Source organism: Hermetia illucens, chromosome 3, assembly GCF_905115235.1.
Source record: "Hermetia illucens chromosome 3, iHerIll2.2.curated.20191125, whole genome shotgun sequence".
Classification (NCBI taxonomy): domain Eukaryota; kingdom Metazoa; phylum Arthropoda; class Insecta; order Diptera; family Stratiomyidae; genus Hermetia; species Hermetia illucens.
The window spans coordinates 29,418,377-29,441,171 of NC_051851.1; positions in this window are offsets into that span (position 1 = coordinate 29,418,377).

Genomic DNA, 22,795 nt, shown 5'->3' on the forward strand with positions numbered 1-22,795 from the left:
AAAATTTCATCCATTACTATTTAACAGCGTTTCTGTACTCACAGCTCTGGTCGCTACACCCTAACTTAAATTGGATTATCGTGGTCTTTAATATAGATACTACCTATACGTATAATACCTCTTCAATCCTATTTTGGTTACATGGCTGTAACTCTATGCCTCATGGCTTTGGTACTCTCATTGTGCTCCCTCTATATCCAGAACGGTAGCCAAGTTATATTTCTGACCCCTCAACCGTGTTAATTACCTGGTGAAGAGTAGTCTTTGTGAGTTGGTCGTGCTGGAAAGGGGAAGAGTGACCTCCACATGATCGCCCTCAAGTGGATGTCTAGGACGCACTCTAAGGTGTTCAATACGAACGAGATGAGATGATTGGTCAAAGTTTCCTGGTACAGACTAGGTGCTGCGAAGCGAAGCGAGCAACGCGTATTATGAGAAGTATTGCGGGATTTAATATTCTGGAAGGAAGAGCAATCTGTCAAGCAATTATTGAGCTTGAATCAAGTAAAATTTGGGTTTGATGTAGGTGAGAACGGTTGGAAGTAAGGAGGTCAGAAGAGTAGCTCACATGTGGAAAGTTTTTTTTAAAGAAGAAGGATCGGGTAAAATTGCGTTGTACAGCATCAAGAGCGAGACAGTTACCATTGCGAGTGGAGGGTCAAATCACAAAGTAATATTAAAAGAACCTCGTAACAAAGATGCTGAAAAGCATCAAGAAGGGGTGTATTGATGTAAAGGTAGAAGTGGAGCTCAGAATAAAGCTAGACATTACAGACATACTATTAAACGACTTAGTGCGAATTGAAACGGAGCTTTTGATCGAAGTTATCCCCCATCATATCTGAACGCAAACATGATAGAGATGTTCACTCAAAAAATAGAGAGAGCACAACCCACTCAAAAAGTAGAGAGAGCACAAGCCACCAAGGTTTCTAAGTTGGATTGCAAAGAAGCGCAGTCCTGGGGAACGAAACAGGGGCGAACAATTTAAGATCATCTGCGCAGAGCGAGCAGATACAGAAAGAGGTAGGACATTAATACCATAACATAGGTGGCTGGGTCGAAAAACTATTATTAAAAGATACTCTCCAAGATTGGTTAGAAAGGCAAGATAACTGATTAGGGAATTGAGTGAAACGAATTTGGAAAGGAGAATCTTGTAGACGGAACGGACGGAAGCATTAAGATATTTAGCGACAAAGTTGGTAAAGTTGAGAGGCAACTCATCAGACGCTGCCTGACCTCTGCCCCGGGAGCAGCGTAACCGTGGCAACAGGTGGGAAACGCTCCTATATGAAATCGCAAAAAACATGACAAAAGTGTGAACTATATCCAAGTTTAAACCGCCAATAGTTTGGCCCTAAGCTAAGCTAAAACTAGATTTTTGTTTGGGATATAAGCGCTTTCCACCTGTTGCCACTTTCGCTCACGTTGTTCCCAGGGTAGAGCGGGCATCCGATGAGTTGCCTCTACCCTGGACGAAACTGTTAATCTTTCTTCATATACTGACGTTAAACTTATAAATGGTGAACTCAACCAAGAAAATAGTAAGGAGAGGGTAAAGAAATAAAGACGATGGGAATTAAGAGCAAAGTAACTCACAGGATAGCTATGAGGAATTGGCAGGCAGCAAAATTGACCCAAGTGAGAGGGAGATTATGAAAATTGTGAGTCTTGCACCAAAATGGTTCGGCGTTCTGGAGAATTTTGGGGAACACTGAACCTTGTAATGAGCCAAATAACTATCATTTCTGGAAGAAGGAAACTTCTTTGGTAATGCATATTTTAGACGAATATTTCTATGTATCCTTATGGTGAGCTAAGCTCGATATAAAAGGAGTGTAATCGCTTAATAGAATGCGGAGTGACCAAAAGACCGAGTTAGCCAGCTATTCCAAAAACCTAATGAATTGGCAGCGAAGGTCCTTCCACCGCCACTGAAAGTTGGCAACAGGCTGGTGCTTTTGACACTTCAGTTCTTTTCACATCATTATCAAAGTTCCTTTATGTCGATGCGTGAAAGCGTACCAGAGCCTGGAATACAAAAAGTGATATGACGCGAAACGAAATATCGGCTGGACATAGTGGATGGAACCGGAAACTCGAGACGCACGCGCCGCGGTTAAGAAGAAAGGTCTATAGCGAATCATATCCTCAGTCCATGTCTCTGTAGCCTTAGATTTTTAGGAGGGGCGGCCTTTAGGGGTTGCGTCCCTCCGTTGGCATCCTCAGTGTATATCTGAGACAGAAAAGACATCTACTGAAGTTGTAACTTGTCGTGGATCTTCCGTCTTGAACCTGGTACTTGGAGCTGGAGTTTCCCGGCTCAACACAGGCAGTTGAGCCTGTATTTTTTTAATTTTCCATTTTCTGTGCTTCGCGTCCGTTGTCGTTTTTGCATTACGCGATATCCTACGATTATATTTTAGATGCTGGTGCGGACTTATGCATCATATTGAAGTACATGCAAAAACAAAGTAACTGACATAAGAGGGACCGAAGTATCAGGAAACCCCCCCCCCCCACCTTGACTCAAGGAATAGTATATGCTAACTTGTAGACAAACAACCATTTTCTTGTGAAGACCACTGGTTCGAGCAGGTGAAATACATGAAGACAAGAGCGGCCTACCACGAAAGCCCTTGTTTCATCAAAAGCGTCCCAATATTAAAGAGTTGGACTGCTAAGCTGCATGTTGCGAACTATTGCTGGTTCTTGGTATACCCCCAGTAGCAAGCTATACAGCCGTAGACGATGCCAGAGGAATCATCTGATGTGAAATTGCTGGAAGTAATTGCTCCTGCTTTGGATGCGTTTGAAGTGAACTTTGTATAGATATTCAAGAAAATGTTACCAACATTTTCCAGAATAACCGTCATTTTTGAAAATATATCACCAAACATTGCAGGTGGGAGAGCCACACTTGAATGGATATAAACGGGGGGCAACGAAAATTGCAGACAAAATAGTAATCAGGGTTAACGTCGAAAATAGCTAGCACACTGACTTCACGATTATTCAAAAGGTCAATAGCAGTAATGAATCCTTATTTACTGATATCAGGTCATAAATGCTCCATTAGGTTTATCTTAAGTATATGCATATGCTTCGCTAGAAATGTCTCATTATAGGATCAAAGCTCCTACTATACTGTACAAGACCATGATATTTTCAGTGCGCATGTATCCTTCGGAGACCTGTTTTTTTAGCAAGAAAAGTTGTAAGCCGCGTTCGAGAAAAGACCACGCCAAAAAATTTTGACTCCTTATAGGAAGGACGATTCTTTGGGTCAGGCCGTGTGTAAAATGCGGCTTAATAAGTTGGTGTGAACAAATTACCTAACTCACATGGGTGGTGATGATCCAGGTTAGAAATCTGTAAGGACGATACCTATGGTAGAAAAAGGAGAAATGGCAGACAATCAAAAATCAACTTTTGTTTGACTTACCTATTTTGTCTCTGCACAAGCATCTATCCTCCAATCGGAAAGTCAGCTTTTTACCCATTAACCTTATGATGTTTGAATTTTATTTGTTATTTCATTTCACGTATCTAGCATAGTCTGCCACTTCCTCCTCAGATTCCAAAGTCATTTTTTTCTAGCTTCCCTGCTGGCATTTTATGATGTTTCTTGTAGTTCCATGGTGCCTTCTCCTTTTACAATCAGACCCTTCGCTTTCAAAAATGAAGTTTGGAACTAAACTCAGCAATTTTACAACTAGATGAAACTTAGCGTACAGGTCACGACTCACGCTGTTACAGTTAAGGGCCAAGAGATATGTAACTGGTGTCAGGGTCCATATTCTCCTTATCAGTAAGTGTCGATTCTGTATGCCACTTTGTATTTGTCTACTGATATCTTGTGTATGACATCTCTTCTTCGGATTGCTTCCGACGGCTACTTTACAACCCCCAAAATGCGGTTTTGCAATATTCTGAATGATACCATCGCCTAACTTTATACTTCCCACCTCTGGCAGTTTTGGAACTTCTTGAATGGTTTTCTTCTACCATTGTAACCTCTGCTGTTGGCTTATTTCTTGGTACATTGCATTTTCATTCTGTCCATTTATAACTTCCTGCATGACCTTTCTCTGCTGCTTTGCATTTTATGCTTGCAATTTCCCATCTTTTCGTAGGGCGTCCCTTCCTTTGACACTTGAACGATTTTTTTGACCGTTTTACAATTTTATCATTGTGTAAAGTATGCTATCAAATTGTGTTCACTTATCACAGTTGCCACTCTCGGTGATTCTTCATAAGTGTCAACAGCCAAGGTACAATCACTCTAGAAGTCCCTGTCTGATTCACTGATCCTTAGTAACTCGAGAAAGGTCACACAGTAAGGAAGTATGACCACTCCGTTTCTAGCTAAGCCATGCATGAGATTCCACTATCCTTAGTAGCCCAAGGAGCACATGGCGCAGAACAGTAGAGTAGACGTGTAGACTTCCCAGGAAACCCCGGAGAGAGCTGAAATAGATTTAGACCAGCCAGTAACGATTGCGTGTAGATATAATGGACGTACTTTTCCCCTTCTGGAGAATATTGCCAACCATATATGGAGATAGTATTCATTCTGCTTCCTATGTTTCCCTGTATGACAATTTGGACTACAGTCTCCTATACATCACTCTCTTACAATAATTTTAATAAACTACACACTACCACGCTCTTTGCAGAAAACGCTGGTGCTTAAAAATGCAGAACTATATCTGACCATTATTTGATCTAGAGGTTGTTCAGTCAAAATCTGGAGAATCACCAATGATGCAATAGACTCTTGGCGTATTCGCTTGTCGTTTATCTTTTGTAAAATAAAACGTTATTAAAATCGTTCAATGTCTGTCTGTCTGTCACACGCACTTGTCTCAAAAATGACTATACCGATTAGCTCGAGATTTAGTGAACAGGAGCAACCCATCATTACAAGATGTGTTGAATTCTTCAGCATTAAGTCTGATAATGGCATAGCCAAATATCGAATGTGACGAAATATCCAACATCGACCTTGCAAAACCAGAGCCCTAGAGAGGAAATCCGAGCCCGAGGTGAAAATTGTGGGAAAAAATCGGCCGCGGGGTGAAAATGATATGGGTCTGGGGTAAAAATTTTGCGGGTCCCATATTATCCCTTTTTTCATAGAAATTTGCATTTCGGATCCCAGGCTCAGGGGGGATCCCCCTCCCCTTCCGCCTCCTTCTCGTCAGACCTGTGCGAAACTAATGTTAATCCCAAAAAATATGAAAGTGAAATCTGTAGACTTTCACTTCTCCCCCAGTGTGTCCCCATAGCACCACCTAAGGAAGCAAGGCAATGCTCAAAGTGAAATCCGGAATTCGTACCCATAAAGAAATGCGTGTGTCAAATTAGATAAATCGGTGCCATCATATCATAAAGTCATTTTTGAATATTGAAACGCTTTTCAGCAAAGTTGGAGCTTTCCAGGACCCAATAAGTATTTATTTCGTTTTTGACGAGGAATATATGTGTGTGTTCCTGTACAGTTTTTGTATTTATTGAGAGTTTCAATGTGATCCTGAGGAGACAACAGACTGTTGGCAGTCGATAGTAAACGGAACGTAGACAGGATATTTGACTAGCATAAATATAATCGTCGACGTTAATCGAATGTCAAGTGGACTCGGAATAGGGTTGATATGTATTTTTAAAAGGGTTAGATTAAATTTCAAATAATGTTTACATTTGACAGGATTATTGAAGAGGATGTGAGTATGTCCGCAATTGAGTTGTTTTTTATAGAATTTACCTTCATCATAAGATTGAATAAAGTAATATGTAATTCAAATGATTTATTATTATTATTCACCATCTTTAAGTATCAGATGTGCTTTTATCTAGCTTTTGAATGTAAATCAACAGAAAAATTAATGGCGGAAATAAATGGTTTCCGAAAATAAAAGGATTGACTGGGTATAATGTCAACCAAAACAAACTTTGGGTCAAGATAATTATGATGTTGTTACTCATTATAATAGCAACTGAGAATCAAAAGGGAGATAAACTGTTAAGAATTGACTCAGAAGTCAAAAAAAATTTGAAGTCTCCAAGAAAGATTGGTGACGTCAGCCTTCAAATCTCGCTGCTCTGGGTTCGCCTTGTATTTGTCTGCGCTGAGCTTATCACTTGCACAGCGTTAAGTGTGATGATAGTGAAACTGAAGCACAATCTGACTATGTGGATGTCCTATAGTCCACCAAAGAGTAACCACGAAACACTAAAGAAAGATTGCAATTCCCATAATATTGCCAGCTCCATGTATTTTGTCGCATCCCTTACAATTATTAAAACACACAAAAGAACGTTATTCTGTATATTTGTATGATGTTGCAGCGATTTCTGGCGACAACCTGCTACCCCCTAAAAGTGATCCAAATGTTTAAAAAAGTGGTTAGTGAAAAGAGTAATTCGTATAATTTTTGGACCGTTATTTTGGATATATGAGGTCACGCGTTGCCATAAAGCAGTATCACTTTATGTCTGTTGAGTAATCTAGACCGTTGAATGCGCACTTTCCCAGCCATTTCACGGCCTCGTGTATTTCAAAAAGAAAGTGGATAGCTTCAGCCATAGACCATGAAGCAGCCACCAGTACCTGCTGTAGGAAGGGAAAAGTGAACAAAATCCAGCTGGCTCAGATCTTCAGTGAAGGAAAGAAATCCCCCACCTGCAACCAGATGACTCTGGCTGGAATTGGACAAGGGTGCCTTCTAGCTCTTCGCAACTTCGACAATGCGAATTACAGTAGATCGTTGTGAATTAATGATGTTGGTTGTCCACGTGGCCCACTTTCAAGGAGCATATTACCTGACTAAAATTTTTCGAATCATATCTGTACATTCCATTCATTTATGGTGTCTACTCCAGATGTTCTGCAAATGTCTAACTTTCTAGCACATAAAATCTATAGATAGCCCCTCAGTGAGGACTAGTATGTCAACAGCGCTTACGTTTTCTGTGGCAATGTGCTTCAACTTTCGCAAGAAGTCTCGGAAAAAGTTCCAATTTTCGGTTATTGTCAACTCCCGAGGATCTAGGACGACCTATTCGTTGGTCCTGTTGGGGATAACGATTACCACTGCATAAGTTAACAAAATGTGATTCATTCACTCCATAAGATCATCCTGGGGCTCTCGCGGAAATATTGACTGTAACCTTGACTGGAAGTCAACAAAGTATTTTTTGCTTGTCGTAAAAGGTCAACGACGCCTCGGATAGGAAGTGGCTTCAATGTGCGCCCATTCCTCGACAACGATACTGACAGACTTACACTTGGAATACTCGCTTTTTCCAGCTTAAGTAAGAATTCCGACAATACAGTATGCTTTTTGTACCTTTGCACTCTAAGAAGCCAAGAAGTAGCAGACACGAATCCGGCAGAATTTGACACAATCTTCACTACATGATTCAGGTTCTAGTTAAGGAGCATCACAACCATACAGTGATATGTACCAACATAGATTTTCGACATAGAGACAAAGGATGCTCTCTATGAGGAATTACAAGCAGTTGAAGAGAATAGCATTGACAACACCCTTTTCGCTCATGTTATGGCGAGGTATGGTCTTAATAACAACAGTGAAAGGTTTGTAGACTTCTACGATTTTTACCGACTCCTTATCGACCTACCGCAATGGCGCATTGTTTGAGCACAGAGGGTGTCAGAGGGTGAGTAAAATTTCAGTTGATCGCAACAAACATCAAATCAAAGTGACGCATATCACGATCAGCAGATTTAGGAGTTGTCTTCTGAATGTGCGTAATAAAAGAAGTGCTGACATCGACCTCGAAAGGGACCATGACCTAGTTGTCGCATATCGTTATTTGGTCTGCTTGCAGGGAGAAAAGAAGGAAATTTTTACTGTCATTAACGCACTCTAATGATGTGAAGCTGCCGGTCTTGGCGCTCTCCCTACGGAACTTTTCAACGATAACTCGTTGATGTGGTGGTATTTACGGCAAACATACATATAATACGTACGATAATATCAGAGTGGTTCATCACACAAATAAATATCCTGAAAAGAATTCATATGTCATGACTTGGACTTGATGTAGGTAAGGAAGATTGACGATATAGAATCCGGAAGAGAAGCCCTGATAACAAAGTTTTTTAAAGCGGAAGTATTGGGTGAATATACGGTGAATAGCTTCAGCGGCAGTCAAAATTGCGAAAGGGACGTCAAGTCATAGAAAAATAATCCACAACATCAAAAATATGAATGAAGGCTTGACGAAGGAAGTGTGAACAGAAGCGCGTATTTTGGTTGCATGATCGACGACCGAATTCGGTATCCCGACGAAATTGATAACACTGACTAAGCTGACCCTGACCAATGTGCGAGGCCAGATAAAAGCAGGAGGATCACTCTCAAGACCATTCGACATCAACAACGGTCTAAGACAAGGGGCAAGAGGCCCTGGAAAATGTGATCCGTGATGCTAAGGTAACTGGGAGGGGCACGATCCTCTTCAAACCCACACAACGGTGACGATAGCGACATTACCGGAAGAACGACCAGAGACGTACAAACTGCATTGATCCAGATCGAGCAGGCGGCGCGAGATTTTGGGCTGCACATCAATGAAGGCAAGACAAAACATATGATGGCAACGTCAACACCAAAAGCCAACCAACCAACAACTTCAAATCGTACTGGTCAAACGGGAAGAAAAAAGAGAGGACACTACAACTTTGTGACCATTGATAGTTTCTCCTATCTAGGGTTGAAAATCACAACCGATAACAGCTATGACGGTGGAATCCGCGGTTTAGTGTACAAGGCAATGATCTTGCCAGTCCTCATGTATTCCTCGGAGACTTGGATTCCTAGCTACAAAAATTGCGAACTCTTGGCTGCGTTCGAGAGAAGAATCCTCCGAAGAATTTTTGGCCCCCTACATGAGGATGAACGATTCCGTAGACTACATAACGACGAAATCTATGAGCGATACCAAGACCGTCAGGTTGTGGATAAAATCCGGCTCAATAGGTTACGGTGGACGGGTTACTTAATTCGTATCGATGAGGATGATCCAACCCGGAAAGTCTATAAGGGCAATATCCATAGTAGAAAAAGAAAACGAGGCAGACCCTGCCTGAGATGGAATGATGGCGTAGGTCAGGACGCCAGACAGATTTTAGGGAATTTTAGGGGATTTTAGGCGCAAAACCGGAATGTCTAGAGTTCCTTATTAAGCAGGACTAGACCGGAAACCGGTTGTTGGGACGATGATGGTGATGATTGACGACAACGGCAAGTTGGGAATCGAAACGGGACGTTGAAAAGTTAAACTCAGGTTTGAAGTGAGCTCAGATATGAAAGAGATGGTCTACCAAAAGATTAGTAGAACGGATAAGTTCTTTAAAGTTGAAGTGGCCAGACGTATCATTACAGTATCCATTGATTGGCTCAAGCCTGCTTACGGAATGGACGACGATATCGAAGAGAACTCCCGAGAGACACTTTCAGACACTTGTCTGGAATTAGAACTTTTAACTGCCTTTCTTTTTTTACCGAAGTGATCTACTCTCTAAAAGTTGGCTAATTGTTAGAGTGTCAAGTAGAGCAGTTACTTGGTAGAAGAGCCAGTCTACAGAAAATTCACACATTGTGAAAACCACAATGAGATGCAGGTCAGATGTACTTATGTAAATAAATATCTTAAACTTATACAAAAGGGCTTTTCATTCAACTGCTGCTATTTTCCTATCCTGGCAATTCCCAAACCAGATTCAGCTTTGAAAAGCCACACTCCATTGTAATCGCCGAAAGAGAAGGCTGGCCGATTAATGGCCACGAGTTTACTCTTAGACATAGTACTCTTCACCGACGAGTCAGTCATCAAAGACGAATCGGGCGCTGAGGTATTCTCGGGAAATCCAAACATGAAACTGGCCCGACCTTTCAGAAAAATGGCGACCAAATTCCAGGCGGAGATATATCTATTTTATTTCTTTGGTAGAGGAGAATAAACAGCAACGACATATCAAACCAGTTGGTGCTGCTGAAACTTGGCCGGCTGAACGAGACACTCCTGATGCGGGTGGCAGATCATTCAAACCTCGCTAGTAATGAGGAAGCTGATAGCCTGGTTCGCCAAGAGTCTGTATTCACAATGGTGTTGCCAGGACCAGCCTTTGGCATCCAACCGTCCACCGTCAAACCGAATTTGAAAGGAGAAATCGCAAGGATTCAAGCAATCGAATGAAGAAAATTGAATATCTGTTGGCAGTTGAAAATCTTTTTGAAAGAACCCGGGGACGCTAGGTGAGCTATTTTTTATTCCTTAAGAGCCCTAGTATTGCATTGACGGGACACGGGTTCTTAAACTACCACATAGAAAAAATTAGAGTGTTGGTCTCGGCTATATGTGGCCAATATGAAGAGGAGGAAGAGACATATGTATCCGCCCGGACCGTTCAGACCTCAGCCGAAGATACTTTCATAACGTTTTCATCAACGAAGAGTTTACGCATTCTCTATCTGTCTGTCTGAAGAATTTTCTCAGGTTTGCGAAAGTCTGCTAGCGCCGTAGGCGAGATTTCCGGGGACACAATAGGCCTGAGTGCTCAGAGCTGCGGCTCCCCCCACTAAATTACTACTGCTGCTGTGAATACTGGAAAATCTCCTGGATCAATTGTATGAACTTGCCAGTCATCTCAGTCCTCTTTTCACAAGTTGCTTTGTGTTGCTGAAAATCATCAAGTCAGCACTGGAAATTGCAATCGTTTGGATAGCCAAATGCATCAGTTTTGAGGGCTGTGAAGCAAGGTCTACTGTGTCCATTGATTCAGAAGCAGTATTAGAAATTTATGTTGGCACAACCTCCCTAAATTTATCACACAAAGGCGAAGGCTACTGGAGAATGAGGCTATAAGCAGTCCACTGTAATGAATGAATTAATAATGCTGAGTAATGATTGTTCAAGGGAAGAATCCTCCGAAGAATTTTTGGCCCCCTACATGAGGATGGACAATTCCGTAGCCTACATAACGACGAAATTTCTGAGCAATACCATGACCGCCCGGTTGTGGATAAAATCCGGCTCAATAGGTTACGGTGGGCGGGTCACTTAATCCGTATGGATGAGGATAATCCCACCCGAAAAGTCTATAAGGGCGATATCTATGGTAGAAAAAGAAGACGAAGCAGACCCTGTCTGAGATGGAGCGGTGGCGTAGGTCAAGACGCCAGACAGCTTTTAGGGATATCGAATTGATGGACCTCGGCGCAAAACCGGGATGTCTGGAGTTCCTTCTTTAGGCAGGCCTAGACCGGATACCGGTTGTTGCGCCGTTGATGATGATGATGAATGATTTTTCGTATTTCTACCATCGAAACAACCGCTGCCCATTATCTCCAGATAAAAAAATACTTCGTTCCTCCATTTCTTCTGACTTCCTTGCTACAATTGAAAAATACGAATTTCACCTTTGCACTAGATACAATTCCACAATTTCTATGCACGGAAGCTCCTTCCATAACTTACATTATTCTAGTTTGTCATGGTTGTGATTTTTTTTCGCCCACCTATTATTTTGCATATTTTTTCAATTTAACTATTCCGAATAACTTATCTGTTGAACTCGTTTCATATGCGCGACATGAATACTTCATACCTCCACAGGTGCTACCAAACGTTGTGACATGTCGTAACGTTTAAACGTGATAAAAATCCAAAAGGTGTTCAAGGAAACACACAAAGTATGTATATACATATGTGCTTATTTTTTCACGCCTATATACATATACACCCTTTTTCGAAACTATATGCTTATAGAAGTGTAAAAATAGTAGCGCAAGTATTATCCATTCTGTGAGTTTACCTTGGCCATTTCCAAGCTTTTGGAATGGGGGAAAACTGCTTTTGAAAAATAACTTCCGGCACCCGAACGATTCCAGGCATACATATCTATGCACAACATATGTGGAGTTTTCTCATTTTATTCCCATCAACATACCTACGTAAATACACTGAGGGTAATGTAAAGTTGGTGGATATTTCGATACACATATGCGTGGAAGCAGCCTGCAGGTCACATGCAGGAGCTATTCAGCAACTGTATTATTATGACCCCAGGAATTATTGGAGTATTTTTGCATGCATTTTTAAGACTTTGTGTGCCACAAACAGGAGCTTAGATACTAAAAGAGGATACTCCGCTAATAAAAATATAAAAAATTCCCATGGTCCCAGGGATCTCGCCTGGGAAAAAATCTAGAGATGCAATTAAACCTGTTAACATTCGATTCAACTTTAGATCGATATGCTGACAAACTCAACTGAAATTTCGAGCCAAAAAGACTAAAACGAAAACTCCACTGGAGTTTTTGCTAGTATCAAAAATTAACAAAGATGATGATGTGAAAGGTTTGACTGCGAAAAAAAAGATTCGGGATTGCTTCCACTAATTCTAGCACCAGATGCTAGATCCAGAATATTTTGTGTGGAATCCCATACGTTAAATATCATAATAACATGAAACATCGCGGCTACATTCGACAGTAAGGCGGTATTTGATTTAATGTTGATTACAGATTACAGAAAACACTTGAGGCCAACCGATACTGTCTTCCCGCTCCTTTGTAATTCGTCAACGTCATTCACACATAAGTGTGTGTTCGAGAAAATCAACTCAACTACACTACGTGCATCTTTAATCGTGCGCGGTCTATCATTAGACCTCATTAAATTTTATTGACTATAATTGGCCCGACAATCGATTTTTTCTCACATCGTCTCTAGAATAATCTGTATAATGCTGCAGAAAATGCACATTCGTAAGCGCAGTTATTACTTTATAATACATTTTCATTACACTGCAAGCAAATGCATTCAGCTGTCAACCGAGTTAATAATTAATTGTGGCCACATACCGGATTTGAAGTGCTGCAAATAGGGGTTTTCCTGGTATTTGTTTGCTGTAAGTGGATAATATGGTACAAAAATAATATCTATTTTAATATTTTTTGTTCCAATTGAAAAACAATGAAGAAAATTTAAGTGCTGAAGATATGTGCACTTGTGCGGCAGAATATAATATGACACATATGGTGAACTTCTAATTTTGACATATATTATAATAATAATAACTTCGCCCTAGCCCGTCCCAAGCCCGGCTGTGAAGGGAGGAGGGATGCATAGCTTCAGTTTGAATGGCTGTACTTCGCCGCAGCGTCTCAGGGGGTAGGAGAAAAAAGTGCAGAATTTTTGCAGTCTTGCAGATTACTCACCTCGGAAGGTATCACCACAGCTGGCAGTTAGGTATAAAATGGAAACCCATTTATGAAAAGAAGAAGAAATTTAAGGTCCGGTATGGTCTGACTTGGTGACTGGGACGGGCTCCCGTGATGGACAGCACGGCGTCGAAACCGCTAGTCGTGGGGCGATTCAACGTCTATGCTCCTCCTGCTGAAACTGTTTGGTCACAATCTGTGGCGACCACTTCCGCAAGTTCGCGTAAGCAGCGGATGAAGTGGACTGAGGAAATGAACCACTTCATCATCCGCTCCTACTACGAAATAACGGTGGGGCGGGTACAACACCTTACCGCTCCTTGTCGCACTAGAGATTCGTCGAGCGTTTCCCTCAAATTCACGCACGTGACTGTGCAGACCAGTACCGCTTTCTAACTCGCAGTGACACAATTCCGGCCATCATCAGGGAGTGTGTTTGACTTGAGGTCATCGGGGAGAGTGGTAACCGAGAGTCGATGGGGGCAGGGGCGGCGGCATCAACAACACCACGCCGCACTGCAGGCAAAAGTTTCAGTACTCGCCAAACAACTCTGCTTAGGTTTCCGCCGTAGTTCGGGACGAATTCTAAAGAGCGTATATAGAATTTTTGGATATGGATCCTTTGCATAGACCAAGTATTACCAAGCTCTATGCATCTCCAGCAACTCCGAGAATTCTATCCCAAATCAACGATGAGCTTGTATCTCGACTGTGTGCTGATATGTCGCTGCTGCAGCTACAATCACTTGTGTATTGTGATGCAATTACGGCTGTTAGATTGCACGGTCAGAAGATTCGCTTTCGCGTTATGGGTTTGAGTGACCGAAGAGATCCGCCATGAGAAATTAGTCCGGAACGTCGGCGGGACTCACTAAGCCAGGATATTGCTAGGTTGACTCAACTCAGCTCTGGCAATGCCAGCAGACGGGTGAAGAATAAAGTACAGAGGGTTTACCGGAACCATACCATCCCCAGTGAAATACCCGTAGTTGAAATTCTGCACACTAAGAAGAAGATTTCTGTTGTATGGAGTCGGTTATGACGGTGTGGCGAATGTCACTGCAGACGTGTCCAAAGTGTAACATACGCGAGAAACCAGCGGGACTTTTTCAGATCTCTCAACGAATCCCAACAGAGTGTCCAGACAGTGCAGTTTTCGGTGACATAAGATAAAGAGTATTGGGGTGGACTTTGGGGGTTACCCGTCCAGCATGCTGAGTAGATCACGGCCATGCCAATACGCCTGGCATGAATTCTGCGGATGTTACCGAAGAGGACGTTCGATGGCCCATAAACAGCTCGAAGAACTGGAGGGGCCCAGGTCTGGATCGGGTGCAGAATTTCTAGTATAAGAAATTTACCAGGGAACACAGTCATCATCATCATCAACGGCGCAATAACCGGTATCCGGTCTAGGCCTGCCTTAATAAGGAACTCCAGACATCCCGGTTGGGTGCCCGGGGATCGTGGAAATTTTCAATTTTCTTCAATTTTCTGCGTGGCTTGCAGGCGGGGTACTAGCTCCCCGGCCTCGTAGGGTTGAAATTCTTGCATTTCCTGAATCTGGGTCGCCTGCCCTTTCGAACAAGGTATTGCCCGCAGAAATCCGGAGATTTTGCATTTTTGGCCATTTTCCCTACTTGGGGGTCGTGGAAATTTTCAACTTTCTTGGGTCTTCTGAGAGCCTTCCAGGCGGGGTGCTATCCACGATATCTCGGCTCCCCGGCCTCGTAGGGTTGAAATTCTTGCATTTCCTGAATCTGGGCCGCCTCCCCTTTCGAACAAGGTATTACCCGCAGAAATCCGAGGATTTTCCGTTTTTGGCCATTTTTCCCACCCGGGGTCGTGGAAATATTCAATTTTCTTGGGTTTCCCGAGAGCCTTCTAGGCGGGGTACTATCCATGATATCTCGGCTCCCCGGCCTTGTAGGGTCGAGATTCTCGCATTTCCTGAATCTGGGCTGCCTCCCCTTTCGAACGAAGTATTGCCCACAGAAATCCGAAGATTTTGCGTTTTTGGTAATTTTTCCTACCCGGGGGTCGTGGAAATTTTCAATTTTCTTGGGTCTTCTGAGCGCCTTGCAAAAGGAGTACTATCCACGATATCTCGTTTCCCCGGCCTTGTAGGCTTGAAATTCTTGCATTTCCTGAATCTGGGCCGCCTCCCCTTTCGAACAAGGTATTGCCCGCAGAAATCCGAAGATTTTGCGTTTTTGGTCACTTTTCCTACCCGGGGGTCGTGGAAATTTTCAATTTTCTTAGGTTTTCTGAGAGCCTTCCAGACAGGGTACTATCGACGATATCTCGGCTCCCCGGCCTCGTAGGCTTGAAATTCTTGCATTACCTGAGTTTGGGTCGCCTCCCCTTTCGAACAAAGTATTACCTGCAGAAATCCGATGATTTTGCATTTTTGGCCATTTTTTCTACCCGGGGGTCGTGGAGATTTTCAATTTTTTAGGGTTTTCTGAGAGATCTTATAGATGGTACTCAGTAACGTGATACCTCTATAATTGCTGCACTGTGTGATATCTCCCTTTTTATGTATGAGACTGGTAATGCCTCTTTGCCTGTCGTCAGGCATTGATTCGCTGTCCCATACCTTCAGCACAAGTTGATGCACCACTTGGTGTAGTTGGTCCATCGACTGCTCGCGACTTATGCCAATGAATTGCACGGACTGTTTCTTCTGTACTTGGTGATAGCAGTATTTGTCCTTCGTCTTCAGTTGGCTGCACCTCCACCTCGCCGATGTTCTGGTTGTTCATCAAAGTACTCAGGCCATTGCTCCAACATGCCCATTCTTTCGGAAATCAGATTTCCCTCTTTGCGCTGATTTTGTTGTAGTTTTTGTAGTCCCTAGTATCCAACACCAAGCCGTCTAGTATCTCCTCAAATTGCGCTTATGTTGCACTGGGAAAAGCTTAAAAGCTGTATATATGGACGCAATTTTGGTAAGGTTCACATATTACCGCGACGTGTACATGGTTTGCGACAGCAAGGCTTGAGCTGCCTCGTAGTGGTTGAGGTTAATTTGTATCAACCTCATTTAACCTTACGATTCAGCTCCCTCCTGTATGTCGGGCACCTGCAACGTGCCGATCGTCCACTACTTTTTTCCCCTTTGCACAACATCCGTAACCGATCTCCAGCGCAGTTTTTAATAAGATGGCCCTCTTCTCCAACCCTCTACTCCCTCTTCTTGCACCTTTTCGTCCTATCGTGCTCACTAGTATATGCTGCTGCAAAGTGACCGAAATCGAGCCATCTGAAGCATCTCTCAAGAGATATTTGTTCCCTATATCGGTACACGACCCAGTCTATTTTACCTTACCCGCGGTAATCAGTTTAATGCCGGCAAGCTGATAATAGCGATCTGTGTACCTCCATACGTCATCTTCATTCTCTTTATCGCGGTTTCTTCTATTCCGGTAGGGTTGAATTGTTCCCTTAGTGCAGCACAGATACCCTCTCGTGAAGTGACTTCATCCAGGTCTTTACACTCGATTACCATTTGTTGTTTTCGAGCTTTTACTTCAGTCTACTCACCTAGCACCCTCTCCACCTAGCCGCGAAAACTATCCGCTAACTATAGCTATCTTCTCGTTGGATTTGTTTAGCTCCAGCATCAGATCGCCCTTGTGTGTACGCCTAATACGTCTCATACTGCCGACCGGCTCTGTCAATTTCAGATGACGGCTTTGACTTTCCCGAAGGATATCGAGGTAAGGCATACTCGTATCTCCTTTCTTGATTTGTATCAATCTAATTTGCTTGTGGGGTTCAGCTCCCTATTATATGCCGAACATCTGCTGCGTCCCGCAACATGCCGGTCATCCAACGCCTCTTTCCCACTCCACAGCATAAACCGCTCCGGTCTGAAGCATCTCTTTAGAGATATTTGCTCCCTGAGCCTGCACACTACCCAACCTATTCTTACCTTGCCCGCGGTAATCAACTTAATAGCTGATTCCGCCGGCAAACTAATAATAGCGGTCTGTGTGCCGCTATATGCCTTCTTCATCCTTTTTATTGCACTCTGGTCTATATCGCTAAGAATTGTTGCTTTAGCGTAGCACAAATGTCCTCCCGTGAGTTGACCTCATCTAGGTCCTTGCATTCAGCCACTATCTCCTGCTTCCGACCTCTTACCTCAGTTTCCTCTCCTAATACCTTTTCCACCTTGCCGCGGAAGTTATCGGCCGACTTGTTGGCGGATCTACTTAGTTCCAGCATCAGATCTCCTCTCTGCATTCGCCTGATACGACTTACACTATCTCGGAAATCCATAAATTCCGGATCTGATTTCACTTTTCGGAGGATGTCGGCATAGGACATATTTCCCTTCTTGGAAATAATTATCATTTCCGGGCGGAGCTTCTTTTTGTCCTTTTTCCTCTTGTTGCTCACCTTTATCCATTGTTTGGACCTCCGAGCGTTGGTTTCTTTCACTTTTGCAGGTGTTGTGGCTGCAATCGTGAAATTACCGACTTTCGCGGGTACTCTCGCCGGCTCCGCCTTCTTTGATGAGGCTTTTTTTCTTCTTCGGGACTTGCTGCGGTCCTAGAAGCTCACTTATACCGTCTCTAGTCCGTTTCCCCGTTTTCCCGCCTGCCTTATCTTGGGGAGGCGCCACCTTTCCCTTGTGACTTCGCCACCTGGCGCTTGGGAATTCTTTTCTTTGAGTGCCTTGATAATTTAATGCCTCTTATCAAGGCTCGAATATTTTGATGGATATTCCGGCACTCTTTGATGAACTCACACAGTTCATTTATTCGCTCTCCGAGTGTAACGAACGCCATGTTCCCGTTTACTCTCGCGCCTTGCACCACAAGGAACGATGTCGATCGGCGAATCTCGACTACCAAAGGGAACCATTATCATCGGTGGTGATCTCCCAAGTTTTGAACTCCTCCTAAAAGGATCCGGTGTGAACCTAATTTCCACCATTATCTCTTGTAGCATTAGATGCCACAGTAGCCAAGTTTCCCACTACTGAGGCACTGCGGTCGTTGAATATCGACGGCCGGGAGCCCGCTTGCTCACTGCCAAAAACCGCTGGATTGGGTTTCCGAAGCCCTGCACCGTACATATGTCTTATTACGTTTAGTTAGGATAAGACTCCGGCAGGCCAAATATAAGCTTCATGCATTAGCCTTGATAAACTTAGTCAGTTTAATCAGTATTGTTGAGACGTTAGCTACCTCATGACCATGTAAAGTTTGTCTTTAACATAGGCCAGTATTGTTCAATGAAGGCTTCCCACTGAGCCAAAATAGGCGAATCATTTTATGATGCTTAAGGATCAAAAAAATTTGCAAACTACCTACAGTTCTGTACGTCAGCTTTCGGACTTGATTCTAATTTTATTCTACAACTGTATTTTGACGTATCAAGTTAACAATAACCGTTAAGTCGGTCTTGTCCTCACTTCTCCAGAACTATCTTGAATATTCTTCAACTGCCCTAAATTTCGCATAATCAATGGTTTTTATTGTTAGATGTTGAATATCTTTCACTTCTGCTAGGAAGACATTACAGCACAGACGTCAGGAACAACCGTCGATGGCAGCACATCTTTGAAATCTGCTTTTTAGATAAGATTCCTACTTAAGATAGAACGGGGATGCGTCGTGTATTAGGTTAGCATGTTGCTGAGAAAAAACACAAATTCTTTTTTGCTTGCAGTCTTATTACGTATCACAAGGCTTTTATACAAAGCTGATACTCCTTCTTCTCTAGGATATTCTGCAGAGTACATCTGAATGGAATACTGTTACATATTTTGAATATCAGAACTCAGTGGCGTTGCGGTCGAGTGTTCTCAAGTCCTCGAAGTTGATCCTGTAAATGGAAAACCCTTCGTATGAAATGCACAGAATCATCTAAAGCGGGAGACGTGGCCCTACAATACCGTCCTCATCCTGCACACGCCACTGAGCTGTCAGTCGGAAAACGGGAGAAGAAGATTGATGACCGCCATGGAAATTACTGTAGGGTGGGATTACCCGTGCTATGTCTGTTTTGTTGTTGTGCATGTCCTGGCAGCAGTGTGTTTTGTCTCCCTTTACATTTCGCAGGGTATTTTTTTCCGTTTATTCTTTCACTTCATATCATATCAGCAGCACTACAGCGCGTTGCTACACCGTCTTTGCTGTTGCTCTCTGAGTAAGTAGGTATGTGTGGGACAACTTCGATATGTAGATATGTTTCTCCACAGCTGTGGATGTGTACATGCCGTATTGAATATATTTTTTTTATTCGTTCTGGGGACTTGCATATTTCAATTTCCATACCGCGGTATCGTCATCACTTCAATTCAGGGCTTCGAGGTCCTGAAAGGAACGTCTGAGTGATAGCTAGACGGGTATGAGTTGGGTGAACTACCGAAAACAAACTTTGTTTCGGCGGAAGTTGGTTTTTCTTTTTCCATGGAAAAGTTTAAAAACTTAAATCGAGTAACACTTAGAGTAAATAAAAATATGGAAAACCTGAATAAGTTTTTGTTATGGGAAATTTATTCAAATAAAACTTTTTATTATCGCAGGTGCAGGATGTATAATATGCCATTGGTTTTGGGCCTACTTTTATTTAACGATACCCATAGATCTTTCATTAGTATTTTAAATTAGGGAAGCAGCAATGCATTTTCAAATGAACCAAAACTTCAAGAGGAAATAAGGTGTTGGGTGAAACAAATTCCTATTAGCTTGCTTACCAGCCACTTACTAGGAAAGATCAAAACCGATTGTCAAAAGATTTGGAGAAGGAGAATGGGGGTGAACCTTTGCCTGTAGTGAGTTGCATAATTTTCCCTTTAAACCTTAAGAAAATTGACACATTCACTGACGTTTTAACTACTGGTGAACTACAGTAATGATTTTGAGAGTGACTTTAAATCTAAATCAAATTTATGATGTCACCGTTTTTCCTTCAAAAAGCATAGAAAACCCCAGCTCCAGTATTGGTGGAGATGTAACGAAGGGGAAAAGAGGAGGACGGGTATGCGGCACGAAAAGGAATCTACCCTTCTTATTGAAGAATTGTAGCTCTCACTCGTTAAAAAAGTATGGGGCTACTAAACTGCGCTATTTCTATATAAATAAGCTGAAGGTCGCCCCCCTAAAAAACTTTTTGCGGGTCAAATAGGAGGACATCTTCATTGTGTATTTCAACTAAATCAATTCCTATGGGGAAGGGTTGGGGAAGTTATGCATAAGGAAGAGGAGGGATAGCCCTCTCTAGCCTTTTGATCATCGACAATATCCTGGACTGAGCTCTCTATAGCAACTCGATGTTAGATGTGCACGCTGAACCCCAGAGCTAAATTCCATGAGTCCATATTGGCATTATGACGGCTTTGTAGAGCAGACGTTGTAGTCGTGGTCTACCTTAGAGTTTTTGTTTAGAACCCAATAATACTTCTCAGGTTCGTATAAATACGGTAGAGTGAGGGATTCCAGGTTGAATGTTGTACTCGCGAAATGTGAAGCTTTTGTATTTCACCCTGAATTTGCACTCCAAAAGAAAACATTTTTTATTTTAAAGATCAGATTTTCGTGCCACACTTTGTGTAAGGCTTGCGCCACGTGCCAAAAGAGCGCTGAACAATACTTTCTATCTTCCAGCCAATTCCTTATCACAGAGACGATCCTGTGGACTTGTTCAATTGTATCATGCTTCTCTCGAAAGCCAAAGTGGTACCGAGAAATTACTTTGTTTTCCACTAGATGTGTTGAGATTTTTTAAATTAGTACTTTTTCGAACACCTTTGAGAGGATGGGTAGCAGACTTATAGGCCTGTAGGATGCAATATGCGTTTGGTCCTTCCCACATTTGGGAGTCTTTATAGCTTCTGAAACCTTTCAAGAGAAACGGGCGAGACGCAGAATGGCCATATATATGTGAGTTACGTGGAAGTTCCTTCAATATTTTTCCCGTGATTTGGTTATCTCCTGGAGCTTTGTTTGGATCCACTTGTCCTTTAAAGACTCGAGCAACTTGTTTGGCTCCAAATGAGGAGTTTTCTTTCGGCTTAGGCATGGATATTTTTGGAAGTTTTAGCCTGGGAGTGATCTTTTTTAGGTAGTTTGCTCCATTTTCGGCATCACTTTTTGCCCAGCTGCCGTCTGCTGCGTCTCAGTGGCGATTAGTGTTAAGCAGCTCCCTTCAGCTTTCTTATAGGTTTCCACAGGGAAAGATCAGTTGATGCAGTAAGCGATAATTCTCCTATGTAATTTTACAACTCCTGTTCCCGTGGATTCCTAAGGGATTTACTTGGACCAGCTGTAGTATACTACACAATTCTTGTGCAAGTCTTCCTGATTTTCGACAGGATAAACTTTACCATATGTTTGTTTGGCTTTGACAGGAAAAGGCAGGCATTAAAGCTCAGTCACCTGTCATCAAAGCAAGGCATCCTCGAAAAATATTTCTTAGAAGTTGTTCTAAGTGGGGATGCCATCCATGCCAGGTGCTTTGGCTCCTTCCATTTCTGAGACCTGTGCTCCCGGGTGGTGTACTTCCAAGAAAGTCAGTATAGATAGCTGAGTTCGTAAAAGTACCATCAGGGTTTCTAGGAGAGCCCAACTTGACCGACTCACCCTTATTAAGGACACTGCACAGCCTGGAAGTCTCCCTTTCACTTTCCAGTTCCTCACAGTATACTCTAAAAGAGTCCCGTTTCGAACGTTTTACAAGCCTCTTATATTCACGCTGTGAGTTCCGAAAGTTCAACCAGTCTCCATTGTTATTGATTTTGCAAACATACTTTAAAAGTCATCTAGCTGATTTTCTGAGTTCGCACTTCTCGGTTCCATCATGAAACCGTTTTACCACGTCGGCCTCGGGAAATAGAACAAGCCTCTTCAAAACACTCTAAATGTGTGTGAGTTCATCGGCAAAGGAGTCTGTGTTCTCCGAGGGAACTCCACATTGCCCCCAAAAAGTTTATTGAACTTTGCCCAATCCGTTTTCCCAGGATTCAGTCTTTGCATTACAGACTGTTGGCGTGCAATAGTCTACTACTAGACTAAATTCTAAGTAACGGTGATCTGACAGTGAGATTTCATCTAATATTCGCCAGTCTCTAATCGACTTTAACAACTCTGAAGTGCAGATTGTTAGGTCACTTCACTTCACTTCTTCTTGGTCCCACACCCTACGTTCGCGGTCATCAGACCAACTGAAGTGATAAAATCAAACAGCTTCTTCTCTCCTCTAGGATTACATTTACTACTGCCGCATCAAATATGCTGATCATTGCCATCACAGTCCATTAAGAGTTCAAGGCCACTTGGTGTTGCGTACACAACCAGATCCTTTAGTTCTTGCGTCGGCGGAGGACACAAGGAATCATAGGGTAAGTAAGCAGAGGCAACTGTGACGTTTCTCCTCTTACCATTAACCTGGTATTGTAAATTGACCGCAACAAGGTAATCGGAAGAAAATTGTCTCAGCATGGTTACCTCTAACAATTTTAACAGAAGAACACAGGCCCTCGGTCTCGAATATCCCCCATCCAGGAAGATCATATT